A 22,916-nucleotide genomic window follows, 5' to 3' on the forward strand; every position below is an offset into this window, starting at 1 on the left:
ATCCTCACTGTCATCTCTTGGTTCTGTTCCATTTTTATTGTGGCAGAATCAATTTCATCTTAGTCACTCAACTCCACTGTGTAATTTAGCTTCTGTTAGTGATGATCTGTTTTTGTCTTTTGCTGTTTTCCCAAAGATGTGGTGTTCTTGGGCCATATTTTCCCATAACTTAACAAACACAAACCTTTTTTGAAGTCCAAAGAATTAGCCGTCGTTGTTATTCTTTTTAAAAAATAAAAACGTAACTGAATATGCCAAAATGAATATTCTTCAACTAATGTGGTTCACCTTAATATTTTCAGAAGATAGATTTCAATGTTGTGTTAGACTAATGTTTCTGCCTAAAGCACTAAAAAATAAAATTAGGATAAGGAACATATTATATGGGTCCAAATATGAGAAGGAAAGAGGAGACTTCGAATTCAGTGGTGATGTTGATGTTTGTGGAGAGCTTGTATAAAATCTTCATACAAATGAAGTTCATTATACAAATGAAGAAACCGATCCTCAGGAAGGCTAAGTAGCATCACAGGTGTCCACAGTGATTGAGCGATGCAGCTGAGCATGAACCTTATTCTGTCTGAGGAAGCCAGAGACTTTGCTCTTACAATGTTGGTTCACTTCTCTTACAAGAATTAAAGTAGCTATAGACTCAATATTTCTCTTGCTTTAAGATGGAACATTTTTTTATAAAGAACCAAGTGAGTTATTTTAGCAAGTTATAATAATAGTCTAATTATATCATGACTGAGTACATATAGTCACAGGTTAGAAAGTGTGGTAGCCTACACATTTTATTAATCAACTTACAGAAGGATTAACAACCCGAAAAAGTTTAATTAAATGTAAAGGTCGCGATTTCTCTCACTTCTTTTTTTTTTCTAATTTGCTCCCAGCAGAATCCATTAAGCTGTGAGCACTTTGTGCAATGAAAATGTTGCCCTCTTAAGTCCAAGTACCGACGGCTGAGTAAAAATGTTTGCTGGAGGAGTGTTTCCTGCAGTGTCGTGATGACTGGCGTTGTGTGTGCTTGCTTCTTTGTGTTTCTAAGAGACACTTTTCTTTAAAGTTTGCTTTTCTAAACACAGCCACTCTATATTTGGAGTGTTTATTAATTGGAGACAGAGAAAATATTTTAATCTCCTTTTGTGTGTCTGGAAGATGACATAGGTACTTACTTGTCACTATGGGAATGTATCTTTGAAAATATGTAATAATAATAATAATAGTAATGTAATAGCAATAACAATAATAGTTATGACACCAGTAACTTTCATTGAGCACATCTTCAGTAAACAACATTGTGCTGGAGTTATAACAACACTATATTCTGATGATAGGCATTATCTATGGTCACTCAGGTCTGACAGACATGTTCTTTCTCAAATGTCCCTCGTTCTCTAGTATAAAGATTTTAAAGTGAAAAAATGTTAATTAGTACTCACAACTTATAAGTTTCCCTATCTCTATATACGTTGCATAATTTTAATAAATTGCCACATCTTAGCATAATGCACCAACATTATAGATGCTTAAACAGTACTTGCTGATGATCATGATCATGATAATGGCAAAGTTAGCAAGCTGGATCTTTGTGCTTAAAGTTTAATTAGCACATTAATGTGCATTTTCTGAGAAAAAAATAGAAACAATTATTGGATAATTGTTTTTTATACCATGTTGAATTACAGCCATTATTTTACCAAATTTCCTTTTGATAGTCTGCAGGGTGACATATGTTAATGGAACAAATTCATTACGTTTTGTTTTTTACTCTCCTTAGTTTTCTTCCCAGGGCAGTTCTTTAAAACCAAACACTTAATAAATAAATATATAAATAAACAAACAAATAAATAAATAAATTCAAAGAAAAAAGCAGAATATTTCTGAGATAAAAATATATTTATACTTTTCTTCTGCTCCATCCAAGAGATTGCAATTTGGTAGGTCTGGGGTAGGGCCCATGTATTTACATTTCTAACAAAGTTTCCAGATGATGCTGATTCAACCACTTAGGAGAACATTCTTTGGGTCACAAGTCTCTTTTGGTCATTACATTCCAGTCATGTTCTTTCTCAGTATCACTTCAATGACAATATCATGTGGAAACTTAGCTTATATTTACAGATGCTTTCCATGTGCTAGACAATGCATTCTTCATTTACACTTATTCCGTTTAATCTGAGAGGTGTCACTATTAAATAGGTACTGTTATTCCTCCAATGTATAGATGAATAAACTAAATCTCAGAGGGGTTAGTGACTTGTTGCTTTTGTGCTAGTAAAAGGCATCGTGACTATAAGCTCAGGTAGTCTGTATAGGGTGGGACAAAAGTAGGTTTACAGTTGTGAGTACCGAGTTTATTCTTGTATTATTATTTATTAATTATTGCATTATTTTCCATAAAGACAACTGTAAACATAATTTTTGCCACACCCTGTACATTGCTAACCTCTAATGAGAAAATAAAAGTTACACTTCCTATTCTTGAGATAACTCTGTTATCTGCTTTTTTGCTTTACTTTGGGTATGGATTCATGAAGTAAGATTTTTCAAAATTGAATAAGCTACTTCACTGGAATAGATTGCCAAGTAATAAAAGGAAGGAGAAATTAAAGGGTGTGGTCTAATGCCCTGTGTGATTGTGGCCAAGTTACTTAAGTTTCTGAGCTACAGTTTCCTTTTAAGGAAAATAACAACAATGAGCTGTTTTTTCCTGATTTTTTTAAACGATTAAGATAATACATATAAAGTGCACAGCACAGAGTATAATTTAATACAAGTTTGTTTTAAAAGCTGCAAATCATTGTTTTCATTGGCTGGGAAACAGAAGGCAGGTGGCTATACATTTTCTAAGCCATATAATGAATATTCCTTCCCCCACACAAAATTACTTGATCTTAAAGAAATAAAATGTCACCTCCTTTGCTAGAAAATGTCTGGTGTCTAATTTAAGAGTAGTCCTCAAAAGTAAAGCATCAGAAAGCTAACTTTGAATGGGTTACTGACCAATTGCAGGCATACCAAAGAGCAAAGAAGACAGAGGTACTAAAAATTGTATTGGGACAATTTTATCTATATTGGGAAGAACTGGGGACTAAATGGGTCAAGAAAAAACAAACATGATTCAAGGCAGAGTTTGAAGAAAAAGGAAAACCATGATTTTCATGTTCTTATTTTTTTCATATATATATACACACACACACACACACACACACACACACACACACATACATATGCAGGGTCTCCTATATATGTGTATGTGTATATGTGTATCTGTATACACACACACACACACACACACACTTTAACACCTGAAAGTATAATTGATGTTTTTTTCTTTCCAGATTTAACCCATTGGAACTATTATAATTATTCAAAATGTGTATACATTTTTGGGACACCCAGTATATATATATAAAATGTTTTGTTTTGTTTTTACTTAAATACTCACTTTTCTAGCATGCTTTAATGTAAAAGGACACATGAAATTTATACATCAAAAACCTTTGTAATAGTGTTTATTCTTTAAATACTTGTGTATAAGTACATATGTGTATATGTATCTACACACATATGTACAAAAATACAGATGTATATATTTAACAGTTTATTGTTTGTTAACCTTTATTCCTATTTTTCTACCTAATTTTTTCAATTTTTATCTTTATTTTTATTTTTATTTTTCATACTTTAAAATTATGTTCATGAGAATTCATCTAATTAAATATTCTTCAGGAGAGGTTTATCAATTTCTGAATTCAGATACTGTTCAGCCCCTGATATATCTGAACAAATATATGGTTTTCTTCATTTATACCAGCAATCCCTGCAGAAAATTTCCAATAAAAAATACAGATTGTCTATTTATGACTCTCCTTGGAGACTTGACAAAGGAATATCTTAATCAATCATATTAATAGAAAAAAGCAAAGAGGATCTTGGAGAGGAATTACCAAACTGATACATACTTTACAGAAGCAAGCTTTTGGAATCCCTCTCCAGAAAGAGGCCTCGAGTTTAGCACACCTATTTGAACTTCCATTGATTCACTTCAAGCTGAATGCATCAAAGGCTGACTAGAACTAAAGCCTGCATCCCCTTAACACTGAGGGAAATAAAAATTCAATACACAGTGGTTCAGACAGTGACTTGGATCTTTGCATTATCACCAGGACAATCTCTAAAGAAGGATCAGGAAGGAAGACTACATAGAGCTCCAGTATAATCAAAATCTGAATTATATCATAGACTTAGTAATGTGCTTCCAAAATTCATCTTATTTATATATTTTTCTCCAGCTCTTTATGAGTGCAGGGTACTCTAGTGAAAGCCAATTCGGGTATATATCAGCAGATACACTGCCATTACTCCTGCAAGCAGTGACACTTCTTTAGAAGAGAAAGAAAAATGCACTCGTTTTCTGATACATGCTCAAGAATGAAGCAGTTGAGGTTAAGAAAAATATCTTTTTTTTTCATGGTGTTCCAGTGAAATGCCATCAACAATGACTTCCATTACTGATGACTCAGCATGTTCAGTACCTTAAGTATCCCTGAAAGCTATGTTTCCAGGGAAGCAAATTTCCCCAGTGTTCCTAGTGCTCAGCTGCAGGCTCCTCATCAACGTATCCTCACAGTCTGGAGCGTGACTGATGGTCTCAGGCGACCCTGCTAGTGGTACTCAACCTGTTGTGACCCACAGGTTGAGAACCCCTGCTCTAGAGCCTAAAACCATCAGATAACACAGATATTTACATTATGATTCATAACAGTAGCAAAATTACAGTTATAAAGTAGCAATGGAAATAATGTTATGGTTGGGAGGTCACCACAACATGAGGAACTGTATTAAAGGGTCACGGCATTAGAAAGGTTGAGAACCACTGGTTTAGGGGATAAAATATCTGAAATTTCTTGGCCTTTCAGTAGCCACACCTATTCTGGCCAATGATCTATTCCCAGATATGATCGCCAGGCCAGCAAGCATCCTCTCTAGGCCCTCCAACTTTGTTGGGCATGCATCTCTTTCCCCCTGTTTAGTCCCTCCCCCCACAGATCTGCTGGGCATAAGCTGGTGGCTCCCTGGAGAGTGGAAAGCTTAGCTTCCTGGTGAAGCTATCTAAATAACATGCCTATACTATTTGGCCTTCCCTTTGCTTCTTTCCTAGTATTAATAACTGGATTAATTGCAATGGTATCAGTACCACTCAGAACCATTAACATTTCCAGAACCAATTAGGCCCTGTAGAAAGGGTGCCTCATTTCATGCAGTGTAGCAGCAAATGACTATTAGATGAAAGCAGTCTTTGGGCTGTTCCAGTTTTTAAAATTCAATATATTTTCATTCTCTTTAACACAGTGTATTTTCTTTGAATCTCACTGTCACAAATTTGAAGTATAAATAAAGGTTCATTGTTCTCAATCCTTTGGTCTCTTTCTCCCAATCTCTCTATCTGACTTTGTCTTTTTATAGTAGAAATTCCTTCAAAAAAATGGAATAATGACCCCACAAATTGATTAACCAACTCAACATTGATTCAACAATTTTCTACATTTGACATTTTGAATTGTTTCAACAATTTTCTACATTTGACATTTTTATTTTATTCTCCACCTTTTAGTCCTTCTCCTATAGATGATATTCAAGAATATCCCACATTTCACATTATTTTACCCATGAATTTTTATATCTTTTTCTCAAGAGATAATGACTAATCAGAACTACAGAAAAATATAACCACAATACCATTTTACACTTTGTAGGAGTTTATTTTTCAAAAAATTAAAAACATGACTTATATGAAGTATCAAAATTAATTAACTTATTGATGATTAAATCAACATGATTGCAAGACCAGACTAACAAGAACTGTAGAGGGCAGAAAACTTTTACTTCTAGCAATAATCAAATATTATTGGATTTTTGAGGATTAGACTGATGAACATTCTCATTGTAAACAACCAAAAGAAGAGCAAAATATATAACGCAACAGTTTTCAGACATTTGACAACAGGTAGCATGGACTATAATCCTGAGGGAAGATAAACCAAGTGAGGTGAGCCTTCACAATCACTATGGTTTCCGGATGGAGATAGTCTGGGTAATGGTGCCAGGAATGAGAGCCTAACAAAAGCAAAGGAGGAGCCAGAGATCAGAGATCTGAGAAATAGAGGAAGCTAAAATAAGAAGGGCAAAATACTGAAGAGAGTAAGGCTGGGCAAAATAATCTAGATATCTAAATAAGGACATCTTAGTGTTCTTGTCCAAACCTGTATAATTTTGTTAATGTCACCCCAATAAATTCAATAAAAAATTAAATAGCAATACCCCTACATAACCTGTCTAGAAGAGACTTACTTCAAATCAAAACACACAGACACATTCAATATTATATTAATTGAAGGTGTACACCACAGTGGTTATTTTTATAAGAATTTAGTTTATTGTTATTATTTTTTTAAAGTTTTTATTGATTTCAGAACTAGGAAGAAAGAGAGAGGTAGCAATGAAGAGAGAGAGAATCATTGATTGGCTGCCTCTTACAAACCCCCTACTCCAGGGAATTGAGCCCACAATCTGGGCTTGTGCCCCTAGCAGAATCCAACCAGGACTTCTTGGTTCATAGGTGATGGCTAAACCACAGAGCCATATTGGCAGGGCAGTTTATAATTATTTTTTTAATTGTTTCAGAATGTCTCTAACCACACCCCTTCCCACTATCCTCTCATTATAACATATTGGATTTAATATTATGCCATTATGCTTTTTTTTTTAGAAAAATTCATTTGAAAGGTTTCCACTTCCCTCCCCCCCACCCCCACCCCGAACCAATTTTTTTAATACATATATAGGAATTAGTTCTTTGGAATTTTAAAAATATCTGTGGTAAGAACATTTTTCAATAGTTTATTTTTAACAATCTTTTCAGTTTCTCCTGCGGTTATATTCTTTTGAAACCTTCCCATTCTTGAGTAAAGTTTATTCATTTACATACTGCATGAATATTGGTAGATATAAAAATATCTACTCAAATAAAGTACAATTTTTGTTTTAGTTCATTTACTCCCATATATCTGTAATTATGTTCTTTTTATTTTTATCATTTTATATATATATATATATATATATATATATATATATATATATATATATATATATATATATTTTTTTTTTTTTTTTTTTTTTTTTTTTTTTTTCTCCAGTTCTTTATGAGTGCAGGGTACTCTAGTGAAAGCCAATTCGGGTATATATCAGCAGATATACACCCTCATAAGATGGCTGCCTATGCCCAGGCCAGCAGGGGGTTAGTGAGGGATGACCAAACAACTGAACATGCAGGCTGTGTGAGGTGACCAGGCTGGAGGAGGTGGTTAGTGAGGGATGGCCAAACAACTGAACAGCAGGCTGAGTGGGGCAACCAGGTCAGTGGGTAGGCTGTGTGGGGTGACCAGGCCAGCGGGGGTGGGGGGCAGTTGGGGAGGCCAGGCCAGCAGGGGGCAGTTGAGGTGACCTGGCCAGCAGGGCCAGCAGGGGGAGCAGTTAGGGGTGATCAGGCTGGCAGCAGGGGGCAGTTAGGGTTGACCAGGTCAATAGGGGGCAGTTAGGGGTGACCAGGCTGGTGGGAGGGCAGTTGGAGGTGACCAGGGTGGCAGGGGGGCAGTAAGGGGTGACCAGGCCAGTGGGGTGGGGGAGGGTAGTTAGAGGCAACCAAGCTGGCGGGGGGGAGGGCAGTTAGGGATGATTAGGCCATCACACAGAGGCAGTGAGTGGTGATCAAGCCAGCAGTTAGGGGCAACCAGGCAAGCAGGCCAGTAAGAAATTAACAGCCAGTGGTCCAAAATTGTGGGAGGGATGTCTGACTGCTGGTTTAGGCCTGATTCCCAGGATTGGGCCTAAACCAGCAGTCTAACATCCCCCAAAGGGGCCTGGATTAGAGAGTGTGCAGGTTAGACTGAGGGAATCCCTACTCCTATGCATGAATTTCATACATCGGGCATCTACTTTATAATATTTTTTCTTTGGGCTTCAAGGATTAAAAAATAAAATTAAGACAACAAAACCATCATTTGTATTTTAAGTAATTATAGGAAATTGAAGGGAAGTTATTGTATGCTGGTTCCATACCTCTCTTCCATTTTCCCTATGATTTTTCTTTTTCACTGCCAGTATCTGTGGTTTACTCTGCATGTCTGAGCTGGGTTTGTAACCATTCCTTTTTCACTGAGCAGTACTCAAAACATTCTCTTACACAAGTCTTGGAAAGAAGTGGACCGCTGGCTGAGCTAGTTAACATGGCTAATATCAGACAAAGACTTTTTGGCCAAGACGCAACAATGTAGGGCATCAGCTCCATGACTGTTTTCCGAGCTGGAACTGTGGGCAGGTGAGGTTAGTTGGCCCAGGAATGTGCATAACAGGCACCATATCCTGTCTTGTATATCTGACTATGAGAGTAGAATGCTTATTTCTATATTTGGATGAGATTTTATTAGGCATAGGCTTTTGATTTTCTTTAGTAAATATTTGGCATGTATTGAGGTCACATTGTACTTCCATGTGTAAGTATATGTGTCTATGTGTGTGTAAATCACTGTACTAAAGATATTTTGAAAGGTTTTTTTTAGGCATTTTTGCTTTCCCAGGAAACACATTGCAGTCATTTACAATGTATTACATTTTTTAATGTAGCACTCATGTTTGTTTGTTTTTTTTTTAACTTGTTTTTTTTTTTTTTAAACATATTAGTATCTATATTATATAATAAAGAATTTTAGTGCTTTGGCATCCTATTTGTATAATTGAGATTGACATAATTTCCCTCTCATCTATTACTATTATAAGTCAAGTCAGGTATATCACATGCTATAAAATAAACTCAGAATGTTTGTGTTTTTTTGTTTTTGTTAATCTAAGAAAAAAGGTGGTACTTGAAAAATTTATCTGTGAAACTGCTTAGAGTGTTTGGTAGACAACTTTTAGTCACTTTCTCAATTTCCCAGGATTATCAGTCCATTTAGGGTTTCTATTTTCTATTGAGTTAATGTTGGAACATTTTTATATACTGTTTAAAAATCCCCTTATGGAGAGACTTTTTATACCTATTATTGTATCTGTTTTCCTTTACCTTTTATTTTTTTTTCTTTATTTATATTATTTGAATTTGTTAGAAATTTATGCTAGATATGTTATTTTTCAAACTTTTATTTCATGATAAATTCTAGTGTTCCTACATTTATTTTCTAATTGTGTGGGTTTGTTTTATTTTTGGTTCTTGCATTTAATCTATTATCATTGGGTTTTAAGTTACATGTAGTATTTTTCCAACTAGAATAAAACATTTTTAGTACATTTACTGTATTTTGCAGTAATGAAAATACTCAAGGATATTAATATCAAGGATATTAATATAGGATTTACCTATAATAGAATTTGTGCAGGATGAATCCAGCTGGAATATTTAGGGTTTGGCTCTGACCTTAAAGTTGATATGAAGTATTCTCACTTTCACTACTGCCTGAAAAGACCAACAAATTGCAAACATTCTTATGTCCTAAATAGTTGTTTCACAGATTATATTTAAGTTTTAAAATTTCAAAGGCTTTCTTATTTATTTAATATTTTATATTACTACTTGCTTTCAAAAATGTAGTAAGGTTTGCTAAGGGGATGTTGTATCTGTTAGTTTTCTACTATGATTGAAACAAACACACAATTTATTTTCTTTCTTAGAATTCCTGTTATGTGTTTATAGATAATTCAGCTCTATATTATTATATATTTTTCAATTTTATTTTGTCCATATTTGTCATTAGCCAACTTGAAAAATGATATTCTGACAGCGATCTGAGTATGCTGTTATGATTATATTTCTGTCAAGTTCTCCTTGCCTTTATAATTGTGTTTTATTTCTATAGTTTGATACCTTGCTATTTAGCACAAGCTTCATAAATATTTGCTTCAATAATTTTAATTATTGACCTTTGTTACATCAGAACTTTGTCACTTTATTCTATTTTGTTAGACATAGATCTTTCTGCTTTACTTTCGTTTTCATGTGTTTTTATCTTCACTCATTTCTTTTCCTCATATAATTTTCTTTTTTGAAAAATATATATTTTAATTGATTTCAGAGAGGAAGGGAGAGGGAGAAAAATAAAAATATCCATGATAAGAGAGAATCATGGATCAGCTGCCTCCTACACACCCCTACTGGGGATCAAGCCCACAACCAAGGCATGTGCCCTGGCTGGGAATCGAACCTGTAACATCCTGGTTCATAGGTCTATGCTCAACCACTGAGCCACGCTGGCAAGGCTAAATTTATTTTTAAAAAGACTTGTTTTACAAGTATAATGAATGCTTTTGGTTTTTCATAAGAGTGTTAAAATTTATTTTAACTATAACTGGTATATATTGTTTTTCTTTAAAAAAAATTCTTGACATTTCTACTGTTTCAAACGACTTTATGGATTATGCCTTGCATTTTTCTATGTATTTGAGTAATTCAATATTACTACTGATTATCCTTCATCTTTACAAAAAAGTCTTGAACATATATATTTTTTCTGTTATACACTTCTAAACAAAATTATGGACACTGTATATCAGGGATATCTAGTTGGTTTTATTTCTCCCCAAATCTTTCTTTGTCCAGATAATCTGAAATTATAGACCTAGATGATTATATGATTATCTTATTGTCAGCTTTTCTATTATATGATCATATATTTGTAGATTTCCACATATGAAATGTTAATGTTTTTCTTTTTTTCATTAGACTTTTTTTTTTTTTTTTCTATTCCGAGCATGGTATTCTTTATTTGTTGCATTGTGATTGGACTATATCACCTCAATAAAGTTGGAATGATACATTAAGTTTCTGTTTACTTCATTATGACAAAATTTCAAGTTCAATTGCTTTTGTGCATTCTAATACCATAATTATTATTCCTATAACACCTCTCATCATTGGATATATTTTTATTCTTACTGAATTTTTCAATTATCCAATGTACAGTTTTGAGTTTTATATGAGCATTTTCCCTTTCCAATTCTAGTAACAATTTGGGAACTCTGGCTCCTAACTGCTCACCTGCCTGGCTGCCTAATCGCTCCTAACTGCCCCCCTGTCAGCCTGATCACCCCGAACCCCCTCTGCCTGCCAGCCTGGTCACCCCCAACTGCCCTCCCTGCTGGCCTGGTTGCCTATAACTACCCATCCTGCTGACCTGGTCGCTCCAAGCAGCCTGCTGGTCAGTCATTTGGTTATTCCTTGCCAACTCCCCTACTGGCCTTGTCACCCCACACAGCCTGCTGTTATGTTGTTACTGTGAAGGCATCATGGCCGATTTGAATATTACCCTTTTATTAGTATAGATACATGGTCAGCAAACTGTAGTTCATGAGCCACATGCATCTCTTTGGCCCCTTGAATGTAGCTCTTCCACAAAATACCACAGCCCGGGCCAGTCTATTTTGAAAAAGTGGCGTTAGAAGAGGTTTATGTTTAAAAAATGTGCCTCTTAAAAAAATTTCAATCGTTTTGTTGATATTTGGCTCTGTTGACTAATGAGTTTGCCAACCACTGGTATAGATCATTATTGGTCTATTTAGATTTTCTATTTCTTTTTGACTCAGTCTTGTGAGGTTGTATATTTCTAGAAATCAATCCATTTCTTTTAAGTGTCTAGTTTGTTAGCAGAACTTATTTATAGTAATCTTTCATGGCCCTTTGGATTTCTGTGGTATCAGTTGTAGTGTCTTCCCTTTTGTTTATAACTTAATTTATTTCGGTCCTCTTTTTTTTTCCTTGGTGAATTTGCTAAAGGTTTATAATTTTTTATCTTTTCAATAATCAAATCTTATTTTTATAGATATTTTCAATAGTTTTCATATTCTCTATTTTATTTATTCATACACTAATATTTTTTTCTTCAGTTAAGCATTGGCTTAATCTACTATTTCTTATTAGTAGCCCATCGTGTGATATCACATGCAGTAGGCCACCCACCATTTCTGTGGGAGCCAGTGGGAACCGCAGCACACCGCAGGGAGCCATGCTGCTTTCACGGGAGCCTGGAGGGGCCCACACTGATTCTGTGAGAGACAGACGGGCCCGCTCTCTCCTCTCTGGGCCTGTGCTCAGCCTCAGAGGTTGTGGGCCAGCCCCCCTGTCCCTGTCTGCTCTGGCTCTGGGGGGGCCTGGCCTGGGCCATTCATGCTGCCCACTCTCCATGGCCACCCCCAACTCCCAGGACTGGGGGACTCTGGTGCAGCTGAGAGGACTGGGAGCCACCATTTTGTGGCTATGGGTGCTACCAGTTTGTGATGGAGTGACAGTTAATTTACATATTACCCTTTTATTAGATAGGGTGTTTTTTAGTTCCTTGAGGTGTAATGTCCGGTAATATATTTGAGATATTTAGAGCTATGAACTGCTTTTGTTGTTGAATCCCATAAACTTTTGTATGTTATTTCCATTTTCCTCTGCCTCAAAATATCTTTGTAGAGCTTTTTTTTTATTCTTCCTTGACCCCTTGGTCATTCAGGAATATGTTGTTTCATTTCTTCATATTCCTCAAATTTCCATTTTTCTCCTGTTGTTATTTTGTTTCATACTATTGTAGTTGGAAAATATACTTGATATAATTTCAATTTTATTGAATTTTTTTGGAACTTGTTTTGTGGACCGACACATATGATCTGTCCTGGAAAGTTTTCTGTGTGCACTAGAGAAGAATGTGTATTCTATTGCTGTATGGAATGTGCAGGGGCCTGATGTGGTGGGGCCAACCATGGCAGGGATCTCCCTTTTCCACATCCTGCACAGAAAGAGAGATGAAAGAACCTGTCTAAGTGGAGGCAGCCAGGGACTGAGAAATAATAGAAATAAAGAGAGAAGACACAGATAATAGACTTTAAGCTGGGAGCTGATGGGCTGTCGTTCTATCTGCTGTCTGCTGGAGAGGCAGGAAGACGACAATGATGACCCCTCCCAGCACATTTATTTTATACCCCCAATACCAGGAAGTAACACCAACTTATTTGCATTCTTAAGTAGGCCCTAGCATGCCTGGATTTACATATCTAGTTCCACCCCTGCCGACACCAGGGCTGATATGAAGGCCAAGTTTATTACACTTTCCGCCATCTTGGGGAAATGTGTGTCCTAGACAAGGCTCTGCCAATCGTATCAGACTCAGCTGGCAACAATTAAAAGAAAATTGCCCATGTGTCTTCCCAGGTGGCCCTCTACAGAATGTTCTTTATACATCTGTTAGGTCTATTTTGTCTATATTATTGTTCAAATTCACTGTTTATTTATTGATTTTCTGTCTGGATGATCTACCCTTTTTGATAGTGGGTATTAAAGCCCCTGTTATTATGTTGCTTACATTTACCATTTTATTTCTATAAGTATTTGATTTATACATTGAGGTGCTCTAATGGTGGGCACATCAATATTTACAATTCTTGCATTTTCTTGATGCATTGACTCCTTCACTATTATATTAATGAATATTTTAAATATATTTTATTGATTTTTTACAGAGAGGAAGGGAAAGGGATAGAGAGTTAGAAACATCAATGAGAGAGAGACATCAATCAGCTGCCTCTTGCACACCGACTACTGGGGATGTGCCCGCAACCAAGGTACAGGCCCTTGACCAGGATTGGACCTGGAACCCTTCAGTCTGCAGGCTGAGCTTCTATCCACTGAGACAAACCGGTTAGAGCTTAATGATTTTTTTTTAATCTCCTGTGACTATTTTTAGTTTAAAGTCAATTTTGAGTGATAAAAGTATAGCTAGTATTGCTCTTTTGGTTTCCATTTTCATGAGGTATCTTTTTCCCTTCTTTCACTTTCAACAGAACCTGTATCCTTAGAGCTAAAATGACTCTTGTAGGCAACATACCATTATATCTTTTTTTTCCTCCATTCAGAAATTCCACTTATATTTAAAATAATTATTGACAAGAAAGGCCTTATAATTGCCATTTTGTTCATTGTGTTCTGATATTTTGTAACTGCTCTTTTTCTTCTCCCTTGTTGTTTCCTTTGTGATGTGATGACTTTGGTAGTGGTATTCTTTGATTCCTTTATCTTCAACTTCTGTGTACCTACCACTACAGTGTGTTCCTGGTGGTTACCATGGGAATTACATAATATGTTTTATAGGGATAATATCCTATATTAAGCTGGCAACAATGTGACTTTAATAGTATACAACTTAAATCTTTTTAAATTGTGCATTCAAAATCAAATTATTATAATTTTAGTTATTTCATACCTTTTATCTTAACTTTTAAACTAAAACTGAAGGTGATTTATGTACCACCATTACAATACTAGAGTATTTGGATTTGACTACATACTTACTTTCATTGGTGATTTTATATATTCATATATTTTCATATATGTGCTTTCATGCTTTGCATTGTGCTTTCAAAATTCTATTTTTGTCTTTTACTTTTGACAGTTTATGTGTCTTGGTGTAATTCTTTCTAGGTTCAACATATTGAGGATACTTGGGCATTATGAATCTGAATACGCATTTGTCTCCCCACAATTAGGAAGTTTTTAGCCATTATTTCTTAAAAAATTTCCTGTTCCTTTGTCTCCATCCATTTGTCACTTCAGGACAGGATAATATTCTTCAAAATGTGTCATGAAGCAGTTCTGTCATTGTGGAAACATCATATACTTACACTAAGGTGACCAGATTTTAACATTGGTAAAGCGGGATACCATTGACGGGGCGGGGGGGCTGGAGGGGAGGTTTGATTAAAATTTGGTCTTTGTGTTAATAGCATGAAAAGACATAAGTCCTTCTGCTAATGCTAATTTCTTTTCTTTGTCCCCATAAGTTGTTTTCCGAAAAAATTCCTGTATTTTGGAGGAAGATGCAGCAGTATTTAAATATCTTTTATGTTTCTGTGTCTCGAAGTGCTTTAAAATATCATTCTTCCCACCATGTGAAATAGAAAATTCACCATTACATTTCTCACATTTTACCATGTAACCGCTTTTGGTTTTTTAATAAAAGGAAATTCACTTCTTAGATCATCGTTGAATTTGCATCCTCTTTTCTTACTCATTATGTTAAAAATTAAAAAAAAAATTAAATTATACTATAAATTATTATATACATATTGCTTAAAAACACATAAGTAGGTACATAATTACATGAATATATTTTATTGTTAGTTTATAAATTAAATTAATTTGATTGTTATAAAGTAACTATATTTTAAAAATTATTTAAATTTTAATCCTATATTTCTTTCTAAATAATAACAACGCTAACTTGTATTATTTTTCCTCTGAATTTGCCGTAACGTAAGTTGTAAGTGTCACTTTCAAGGCTGTGCTAGACTTTTTGCTGCCACTATAAAATATAAATAATATGAGTACTGTCTGCTAAATTCAAGAAAATTTATGTACCGCATTTTCCAGCGTATAAGATGACCCCTAATTTCACTGTTAAAACATAGGTTTAGGCCTATATTCGCTGTATAAGACTACCCCCCACTTCCGAGGCAACACCAGTTCTTTTTTTTAATAGACCGCCTCTCTGACTCTGGCCAATCTGAGCAGGCTTTTTATTAGAATACAGTGTACATGCTCTGTACCTGTCTTATATGCCGGAAAATATGGTATGTATGAAATAAATAAATTACTTATGTAAATTATCTGAATAGCTGATTTGTAATGACATCACTTGTTTAACTAGCTTACACACAGTATGATGTGTATTGTTTGAGAGACAGTTACAAAATGTTTTTGTCATTGCCAATTCCCAAAAATGCCATTGTTCATTAAGTCCAAACAATGGTGGTCAAATTCTAACAATTGATCAACAATGTGAACTTTGCTAAGCAGTTCTTGATAATCAGTTCTCAACAATTATTTGTTATTATTTAAAGTTTAACATTACAAAATTAACAAAAATAATATAAAACTCATATCCTGGCTAAATAGCCACATGGCCGCCGAAAACTGTATATTCCCTTCCCATTCTCCATCTGTTCCCTAGCTTGTTGTGCGTTCTTTCCAAAAATGGGGACTTTTTTAAAACGCCATGGGACGTGGGACAAATTGCTAAAAATTGGGACTGTCCCGCCAAAGGCAGGATGTCTGGTCACCTTAATTTACAAAAAACATGAGTGGTATAGCTACTCCACACCTAGGATAGATTCTATAGTCTATTGCTTAGAGGCTATAAGCCCATAGAGAATAGACAAAACAACACAGATTAAATCAAGCAAAAGATAAGATAAAGCAATCAAGAGACAAAGTAAACACAAGATATATAAGGCTGCTGTCTGCATAACATGGCATACTATTTTACAGCAAACCATTTTACAAGCAGAAAAAGTACACTTTAAAAAATATAGTAAGCACATAAACCAAAACATATTTGTTCACTGTCACTATCCATTACTATATGCACTATACCAGGGGTCCTCAAACTTTTTAAAGTGGGGGCCAGATCACAGTCCCTCAGAGAGCTGGAGGGCCGGACTATATGAACTACTAATCCCTACTGTAACACCTCGGCTGCGCTCACTGCCCAAAAAACCTGGCGGGCAGGATCAGACTCCTCTGCGGGCCGCATGTGGCCCGCGGGCCGTAGTTTGAAGACCCCTGCACTATACTTTTATATGACTGGCAGCACAGATTATTTACACAAGCATCACCACAAACACACGAGTAATATGTTGGAATGCTACATTACAAGGACTACGACATCACTAGGGCATAGGGCTTTCTCAGCTCCGCTATAATCTGTGAGATCCCTGTTGTAGATGCAGTCCCTCATGGACTGAAACCATGTTTTGTGGCTGTATATTGTTTCTCTCGATGTGGTCTCATACGTGCTATAGGCTCATCACTCCTTTAAAGTATATACATATATTTTTCATTTTGCTCCTCTAACTGGTTAATTTTAGGTGATTTTTCAAGAGTTCACTGGTCCTCTGCTGTTCAATTTTTCAGATTAATTATTGCATTCTTCAGTTCTAGGATTCCTGTGTGTGGTTTTTCTTTGGTTTTTGTATTGTTTTGTTCTGGATGGCTACTGTTTCTTTGTTGAACTTTTAATTTTGTTTATGCATTGAAAAGTTTCATTTCGTTGTCTGTGCATTCACTGAACATTTTAAGATTATCCTGAATGTTTCATAGATCTTCATTTCTTTAGAATCAGTTATTGACCATCTTCTTAATGATCTTATTATCTTTGCATTGATATCATTTTTTGGGGAGGGAGAGGGGGCGGGTAAGTGGCCTCCTATTCCAGCATTTAGAGGTTCCCTTCAGTTAGCCAGTTCAGTTTGGGGTTATGGACAGACCAGCTGGTGATGTTTCTAGGCAGGTGGCTTACTGTTTTGGTCCTTAAATGGGCAGGGCTGTTGCCTGTCCCCTGTAGAAGAGGGGCTGCTGGTTGATCTCCACATTTATGTAGGACTTCTGGTTACAGGCTGTGTCATGTGAGAGCAGTCTAACCTGCCGGCTTTCATGGTTGGGAAGGGATTGCTGGCAGGTGTTTTTATCTGTGTATGGCCACAAGCTGTGCTCAGCAATTGGGCAGGGCTGTAGGATGGGCTCTGTTTCCAGGTGGGGCTATGTGCTGAGCTCCACAGAGGGATGGTCACATAGGCTGGGTTCTACGGCTGCTCATGCTCACTGCCAAGCTCCATGGTCAGGCAGGGCCAAGGTTGCTGAGTGGGTTCTCTGTCTGACAGGGCTGGGGAACGGCCTCTACAGCTTCCTGTGGCCTGTGGCTGGGTTCCTGGTAGGTAAGGATGGAGGCTCTGCTCAATCACGCAGAACTGGTGGCATGGTCTGCTGCTCAGGCTGGTCCTTGGATGGGCTCCATGGCTGACCAGGATCTCTGGCAAGGATTCCTGATTGGATGGGGCTGGAATTGGTCTCAGCTTTTGGGCAGAACTGCTGACTTATTTTACTGTCCAGGCTGGGATTGTAAAATGGGACCCATGGCCTAGATGGCTTGGTTTTGGAAGTAGTCAACGTTCACTTTAAAACACAATGAACTAACTTTTATAGATAGGTTATTATCCCTTTTTGTTGATGATCCTTTTTGGGTAATCTAATTTTAAAAGGAATACATACAGTGTTTGGTAAAAGTAGGTTTACAGTTGTAAGTACATGAGACACAGTTTAATCTTGTGTTATTCATTTATTTATTTTTCCATATGAACAAATATAAACCTACTTTGCCCACCCCTGTGTGTGTGTGTGTGTGTGTGTGTGTGTGTGTGTGTGTGTGTATGTGGTAATGAAAATATATATCAATCATGAATGACTTATTAATCACACAAAACTTGAAAAAGTAATGTTATCAATTACAAACTTCTTTAGGTATACACACACACACACACACACACACACACATATATATGTATATATATTTATATATATATATATATATATAAAATTAAGGTTATATTAGATGAGTTAATAGTTCAGTCAAATTATTAATTACTGAGTATAAGCTTTAGAGAGTTTATATATTGCTTAATCCCTAAAAAATCAGCAAATTAATGAAGAAAAAAGTTATATACATAAGCAAATAACACAAAAATAGGAAACAATGCAAAGTAAATTTCATCCTTTAAATATTATTGTGGAATCAAGAGAAGACGAAATTATTGTTAACCTGAGAGTTTGTGAAAGTCACGTGGCTTCAAACATGAAGAGCACACAGAAATCATGAATGCGGATGGATAGCGCCACCTCCCCAGCAACAAGCAGAAACTGTCTTAGCTGGAGTGTGATGCAGCAGTTACCAAATGGCAAGGCTCACTTAACTGGCCGCAGAGAACTAAAGTCTGGAATGGCAGACTGAGGAATGATATTTGAATTGCCACCACATAGAATTAATATGTGTTTTGAAAACTGCACACTCCTAACACTTTGATTAAAGATATTCCTTTAATTACTCCTTACTTACAGTTGTGTGTTCAAACATGATCTTCTGATTGCTCAGATGCACAGATAAAGCTCCTGACACCAAAATCTTATCTTTATAGTGAAACATACACTAATAGAATATCAAATAATTCTAGATGTATCTCAATTTATATTTAGCTTATATTAAAATAAAATGAATTGACTTCAATCAAATTCATCAAGTGAATACAAGTTGAGTAAAAGAATTATGCTGAGTTCCTAACATGAATAGTTTCTTTAATTTTCCTTGTTTAACTCCTTCTCTTTCTTCTTTCTCTCCTTCCCCCGAAATCCATTCTCTCCTTTTGTTCCTCCCACTTATCTTCCTCTCCCCATGTCCTCTTTCCTTTTCTTTCTTCTTCTCTTTTTTTCTGCTATCGTCTTCAAAGATGATAATTCTATGAAGGATTTTTTTTAAAGTACAGTAACAATGGATTGATAAGTACATTTACCCCTCTGTTACTATAGATTACACCTTTCCAGAGAAATAGTAATAAGAAATACTTTGTTATTAAATTACACTCATACTTTATTCTCATTGAGGAGAAAATGTGTTTTTTTTCTGTTTCATCCTCTTATAAAATTTTAGTCAGGAAGGTAGGCTCTTTATTATTCAGGATCCAGACAACTTTAGTTTGAAAGAAATGGGCTGACATTTTTGTTGAGCAAATTCTTGCAATATAATATTATTGTAATTAATATAACAGATTCCTAATTCCATGAATAAGTGAATGGTACACAGAAATAGATTGTGCCGTGTGATATAATCTGTCGTAATGGCATTAGAATAATGGAATTCTGCTTTTATGATAAATAAACAAACAAACAAACAAAAAAACATGTGATGATTCCCTGGCTTTCAACCAGTATTTAACCATTAAACTCTCGAGAGTTCATTGTGCCTCAGGTTATGGCTTTTCTATGCATGGCAGCGGGTTCGAGTGTGTGTTCTAAATGCATGGGCTCTATGAGCTAACTATCAACATCATTTATGAATCTAAGAAGGTGCCTGGTGCAAAAGTGGGAGAAAACCATTATTTTATAAAAGAAGGTGGTTGTTTGTGAGATGTTGTTTCCCCACAAGAGAACTTCTCATGCTTCTAGTTCATTTAAGTCTTTGCATAATCAGAGGAATGACTTGGCCAGTGGCCAAGAGACAGAGAACATGTAGCTAGAGAAACTGGAGCACCATCAAGAGCAAACTACCCAAAGTCAATGCGATGTGTTGTTTCCAACACACTAAATAATTCCATTTTACAAAGCTTGGCTGTCTAAGTTCATGAAAGAGCAACATTCTGTTCTGGGTTTTCTAAGCTAAGACCTATAAGGGCTGCACAGCTTGGGCAGTTCCAGTTTAATTATTTAAAATCGGGGCTACACTATTTACTGGTAAGAGATTGAGTGTTAGGATTTCAATTATATCTATTATAGATTCTTCACTTTCCACATATATAACATAGCTATTTGGGTAACTATACATCAATGGGTTCCTGGGAGAAGTGATAGAACATATGAAGCCCACTGGTAATTTAGCATGGGGCTCCCTAAACCTCTCATTCTGGTTTCTGTCTCTTCTTTAATCTCTTTCTTCTTTCTCTCAGCCACCGAACTGTATGCATGTGTATATTTTGATAAAGAACCCCAAAAGGCTCAGGATGTTATTTTCATTTTGATGTGGTAGACTCTCAGGTGGTTCACTTTCCAGACAGTAGCCAAAAAGGCTAAGAAGGCCTCATAACCTTAAACTATCACTCTGCTACCTCTGACAAAGCTGGACTGTGGGATCAGGTATGAAGGATGCTTTTCTGTTTCATGCTTTTGTAAAATTTCAGTCAGGAGTGCCGGTTCTTCATTATTCAGGACCCAGACAACTTCAGTCTACTGATTCTGCTATGCATCCCAGGGCTGTTCACTAATTCACAGCATAAAGTACTTATAGGATAGCTAGTGAGCATTTACATTGGCCTGTACAGTACATTGGGATATGAGCATTTATTAGACAGTTATAACTGTTCAAACCCACTAGAGATTCACTCACTCTCGTTTAAGGCTTGCACATTTCCTCATAAATGGCTTGTTGTGAATAACATAAATGTGCATCACTGAGAATAAATTAAACGCATTTCCTGCTATTGTTAATGTAATAGAACAGTTGCACCATAAATCACTTGAACAGCATTTATAGATTACTATACCCTATATAGGCCAAGCTTGTAAATATCTGTGTAACACATAATTCAATGATTTACAATCCTCTAAAAAAACCTTAGGAATTTTTTCTTGTTTTTTCATCTCTTCTCATATGATATCGACAAGCATCTAGCTCAAAGAAATTTATTTTGAATGTTCTTATAAAGCTTTGCTATTTAATAGAAGCTAAAGAATTTAATGTGTAACAAGAAGAAATATACTAGAAGCATATGGAGTGATTTTTCACTGCTCATATTGCCTCCTGTTTTTTGTTTTGGCCTCTTTCCTACCAAGCTATCATTCCTGGAAGACTTGGGTATTCCCAGCAGTCATAGGGCCACAAAACGTTAATATTTTCCAATGTTTTTGGCCCCCTTTATGTTCTCTTTTTCCCCCTTCTTTCCCTTTCCCTTCTTTTTTTTTTTTTCTCTTCCCCCTTCCTCATCCTCTGCACTTTCTCTCTCCCCCCCTCCCGCCCCTCCCCACACACACTTGTATAGGAACCATAGCAGACACGTTTTGTCTACTCCAAACTCCATCAATTTCATTAGAATTCAGGGCACATCAGAAGCAAAATGGGAATTCCTATTCACTTTGGGAAAAGTGTAGACCATTGGTTTCAATGTATCCTTGGAACCACTCTTCCATGTAAAAGCCAATTAAAATAAAACAAACAATTTTTCTCTGTGATAGGGGTTCCTGAGAGAAATAAATGATTATGTATTATATCATTTAATGTTCATACAGCATTATTATCCCCTTTTTTATTAGTGAGGAAAGTGAAAGATGCAGACGTGAAGTAACGAATCAGACTCATACTACCTGAAGTTGCAGGCTCTGAATTTGAAAGAGTGCCTAATTCAAAATACGGCAACTGTATCTTTCAGCTTGACCTACTTGCTCATAACTGTTCTAATCTGAAAAGCCGTCATGTCTATTCAATCGAATGCTCTGAAATTTTGTCTCCATTCACTGTGCTTGAATTTTTAAACTTACAGTGGCCTGCTATCTCCCATCTTACCTATGCTTTACTTTGCCTCTTTCTGGTCTTCATGGGCCTCCAGCTAAGGGAACACACCATACTTCTTAAGGAAATACACTCCCCATTCTCCTTTATACATATCCCTTTCCTTCCACGTCCACGTCAATGGGAAGTGGAGGCTCCTTGCAACAGGGAGTTGTGTTTGTGCCACACATGTCATTAGCCATCCTCATGCTCCCTTACTCACATTTTGGGGCCTGACTGTCATCTATGTTATGCTCCACCAATTTTCAATTTGTTTCTGGTGGCACTTGATTGAGTGGCTCCCACCTTAGGGTAATTGGAGATGAGTTGGAACTGGATGACCTGCATTTTCCTTTAGAAGACCTTTTGAGGAAATGCTCTCTTATGGCCCAGTCCAGCATCACCCCCGCCCCTCTCCTGAGTGCCCTCCTAATCGCATTCTGGACACAACTTTGCATTTGTAGAATGGTTTTGTTCTTCAAAGAGATCTCAGACTAATCTCATTGCATTGCCTTCACTTCACTGTGAATTATATAGAGTAAGTCTCCGAGTGAAGAAACAGAAACATGGAGAAATGACTTTTATCTCTAGAGGCATTGACTTGAGTATTGTAAGGAAATAGATTCCTGTCAATAGCCCCCTTCATAATCACAACATGCTGAAATAGATTCATGAAATCTCTTAACTTTTCTTATAGGATAATTTTGACATAAGAACATCCAGATCACTTTCAAGTCTATTTGG

The 22,916-nt window shown here is 36.1% G+C and overlaps 1 protein-coding gene across 2 annotated transcripts in view; it reads left to right on the forward strand.

The window, feature by feature from the left end:
• The window catches only part of THSD7B (thrombospondin type 1 domain containing 7B), a 959,962-nt gene that overhangs the window by 872,536 nt on the left and 64,510 nt on the right, over positions 1-22,916 (forward strand). The gene's annotated exons all lie outside the window — the stretch shown is intronic.

The sequence above is a fragment of the Pipistrellus hanaki genome (genome assembly GCF_964339955.1).
Source record: "Pipistrellus hanaki genome assembly, chromosome: 8".
NCBI classification, from domain to species: domain Eukaryota; kingdom Metazoa; phylum Chordata; class Mammalia; order Chiroptera; family Vespertilionidae; genus Pipistrellus; species Pipistrellus hanaki.